Source organism: Panicum virgatum, chromosome 3K, assembly GCF_016808335.1.
Source record: "Panicum virgatum strain AP13 chromosome 3K, P.virgatum_v5, whole genome shotgun sequence".
NCBI lineage: Eukaryota > Viridiplantae > Streptophyta > Magnoliopsida > Poales > Poaceae > Panicum > Panicum virgatum.
The window spans coordinates 36,160,221-36,164,168 of NC_053138.1; the positions used below are offsets into that span (position 1 = coordinate 36,160,221).

The window sequence follows — 3,948 nt, forward strand, 5'->3', positions numbered from 1 at the left end:
AAGGTGGACGTGGCTAGTTCCATCCCTGGCCTCCTTGTGGTGGACGGTACCCATTATTGTTGTTGTTGTTGTTGTTGTTGTTGTTGTTGTTGTTGTTGTTGTTGTTGTTGTTGAGGTATGCGCAGTCTTCACGGGTTTCGAGGCAATCGTTCCCCGAATGTCCATCGTTACCGCAGACTTCGCATGTGAAGTGCGAACCCATGGCATAAACAGGAGCATGGATCGGTTGTTTGCTCACTTCCTCCAACTTTTTGATTAGGAGGTCTAGCTTCACGGCAATCATATCCGTCTCTTTGACGGTATGTATGCCTTTTGTACGGGGTTGGAGTCGTTCATCGCTTCACCCCTGATTGGAGACCATCTTCTCGACCAATTCTTTTGCTTTGGCGATAGTCAGGTCGAGGAAGGCTCCTCTAGCAGCAGCATCAATATTGGCTCGAGATGTCGTTGTGAGCCTGTTGTAGAAGCTTTGCAGGACGAGCCACTCGTCCATGCCATGATGAGGACATGCCAGGATGTATTCCTGCAGCCTCTCCTAAGCTTCTGGGATGGATTCCATCCCTGTCTGCTGGAAACTTGAAATTCTCCCGTGCAGGGCATTTGTTTTGCCCAGCGGGAAGAATTTTGCGAGGAATGCCTTGGAGCATTTGGCCCAGGTGTCGATGTCCTTTTCTTTATAAAACTACTATTTAGCCTTCCCCAGGAGGGAAAAGGGAAACAAACGAAGCTTGACAACATCGGCGGCGACACCCCGTATGACAACGGTGTCGCAGAGCTCCAGAAAATTCTGCAAATGTTCATTTGCGTCCTCATTTGGCTTGCCACAGAATGGGCTAGCCTGCACCATGTTGATGAGGCTTGATTTGAGGTCGAAGTTCACGTCCCCGACATTGATGTTGGGGCCAGTGGCCACATTGTCGGTGGAGGGGATGGAGAACTCGCGTAGAGTCTTTTCAGCCATAGCCTCAAGAACGAGTGGTGCTTCCGAAATGGGTTCCTGTGCCGGGAGGATAGCGAGAGGAGGAACGACGCGAGGTTGTGCCCTTCTCACGAGCCTCTCTGGATTGTCTGTGTAGTTTTCCGGCAGGGAGGAACCGGTCATACACTACCCCTGTCTTCTTTCAAATCCAAAATAAAAGAAGACATAAAGTGACATTAGCCTGAAAGAGTAAAGATTATATCCTGAGTACAAGGTCAAAGTTAATATCAGCGCAACATCTTTGTTCACATGCCGTCCCCGGCAACGGCGCCAGAAATGCTTGTTGACATTTCTTAGCGTAATCACTAGGAATGGTTAATCCTTAGCAACAGCACCAGAAATGCCTGTTGGCTGTCCTTAGTGCAATCACTAGAAATGAGGGCGCCAAACCCATCCTAGCAACTGCACCCAAGGGGTGCCACTCTCGTGGTATAATCAATACGATTACAGATGGATCCGCAAATGCACGGGTATACCGTTGTAGCATTTCACCCGGAGAGTAAGGGTATCGTTATTTATTTGTGTCCCAAAGGACTGCAGCGGCAAAGGTATTGTACTCAACATTAACCATGACATTGTGCCTCAAGCAATAGGCAATACTCTAACAGGGGTAAGTATAGATAAAGAATAAGCGAGGGTAATGCGACACAGTACACATCCACACTCCAAGAGGAAGGAATAAATGAGAGAAACTATAAAACAAAGAACTACTCTATCCTATGTCAAGTCAGCTGGAGCTTAGGCTACGTTAGGTGTCCTTGTGCTTCTATCCAAAGCTGGGGTCATGTTAGATCATGGTTAGGACTGTAGGTGCCAGGAAAATGGGATAGCGGGGAGAAGGTCCCGCACCAGAGTACATCCAGTCCCGTTACCTCTTTGCATGAACTCCTACACCGAACCCGAACGTCGGGGAGTACGCTAAACACAACACCGCTGTTACGCCGGACAGACAGGGCTGTCACCACCTGCCGTCTACACCAGTCACACCGTGGAGCACGGTCATATCCGAAGGATCCCGCATACCCGAGCACCACGCTCGTGTATGAAGTCACTACTCTAGTGCCCCCAGGTCTCCCACCCTTCGGTTGGACGAGTAAAACACTAGAGCAAGCCCGAAAGCACAATGAACCTCTATCGTACCTGGATCATCTGGCCTAACCAAGACTGTAGCATCACTTATGAACGAACTAAGCATGGATTGATAAACTATCAAGATAGTAAAGCAACCATGGCAAAACTCTATATTATGAATAGAAGTCTGACAAGTCGGATACAAAGCCATACCAGAAGCCGAGGATTGCTCAATGACCCCGAGGACGATTTGCTCGCTAAAGAGAACTAGCCTAGCTCCACTACCTAGCTAAGAGAGCAAGAGAGAGGAGAGCCTTCTTCGAGAGAATGGAATGAAGTGTGTGTGTGTGTGTGTGTGTGTGTTGAGGAGGGTGGAGGAGAGGTCTATTTATAGCTCTAGAGGTCGGTTTCCCGCCAAAGCACATATGGAAGGTGAAGAGGTGCCTTGGCAGCCACTCCTCCTCGTAGTGCACCTGGACGGGAACCAGGCCAGGTTTGGCCGACCCAGGGGGTCGGCCGACCCCACCTGGTAGCCTCTCGGCCTGATCTTCTGCTGGATGGTATATTCTTTGATCCTTATCCTTATCCTCTGGTGCATCTTGCGTGGAGGCCCCGTTTCCTCTGACATGTTGGCCACCTTTGTAAGTGTGTGACGTCGGATGCGATATTCTGCATAGTTGTATGGCGTCTGCTGCGTGTTTTCGTCTTATTCCACTCTTGCTCATTAGAAATGTACAAAACTCGAAAACAACTGTGGAGCGAGGTTAGTGATACAAATATGTGAGTAAGGCATGTAGTTTTCCTTTATTATTGAGTATAGTTGACGGGTGAAAATTGCACTTAAGCACCGTCAACAGCGCGGGAGGACCGCCTAACGGATAGGACCCTTTTCAGGAGAAGCTGGAGGTAGACCAGCAAGAAAAAGGAAGCCAAGGGGAAGTGCCACTGCCACTACCACCACCTCTCGGGGACCTGGCACAAATAATACACAACTAGACCCTCATACTGGAAGCACTAGCCAATGCCCTTGTCAATAAGCGGCCAAGAGAGCAAACTATGAACAACAAGCTGACAGCGTTCCTGAGAACCAAGCCACCCACCTTCGTGGATCCAGCAACCCCTTGGATGCAGATGACTAGTTGCGTGTGATCCAGAGGAAGCTCGAGTCGTTCGAATGCCAAGATCGAGACAAAGTTCTTCTGGCAGCTCACCAACTCACTGGAACTGCCTTAACTTGGTGGGAAAATTATTCTGTCGCTGCCAAAGATGCATCCACCATCACTTGGAAGGAATTTGTGGATGAGTTCCGCCGCTATCATATCCCCACGGCCACCATGAAGCGCAAGGCGGATGAGTTCCGTGAACTACAGCAAGGAAACAAGTCAGTGGAGGAGTACACCCACCAGTTAATCGAGCTTGCCCGCTATGCACAAGAGGAAGTGGACAATGATGAAAAGAAGCATGACATATTCAAGAAGGGATTGAACCCAGAACTTCGGACCTTGCTTACCCCTCAGATCTACCCGGACTTCAACACTCTGATGAACAAGGCCATCCTCATAGAAAGGGCCAAAGCTGAAGAAAGGAAGGATAACAAGCGCAAGTTTCTAGAAAGCAAGGCCCGCCAGCAGGACCTCTTTCAGAAACCAAGAGGCTTCAGATATACTGCACCAAGATCTCAGGCCCCAATGCAGTATAGTACTCAGTCTCAGGTAACAGGCTCCCAGTTTCCTAACACACAGTTTCGGAGCCAGACCACCATGAAGGACCCGCAGTGCAATGCCAACCAAGTCACCACCAACAACAACAATGCTAGAGCCTGTTTCAACTGCCGTGAGACAGGGCATTACATTGCCAACTGCCCGTATGCCAAAAACAAGCCTGCTGATCGGTGTTCT

The 3,948-nt window shown here is 49.4% G+C and overlaps 1 non-coding gene across 1 annotated transcript; it reads left to right on the forward strand.

The window, feature by feature from the left end:
* The first annotated feature begins 491 nt into the window (after nt 1-491).
* On the forward strand, nt 492-600 carry LOC120701706. Its single transcript, XR_005686262.1, has one exon. It is a non-coding gene; the product is annotated as a small nucleolar RNA R71 (small nucleolar RNA).
* The last annotated feature ends 3,348 nt before the right edge of the window (nt 601-3,948 follow it).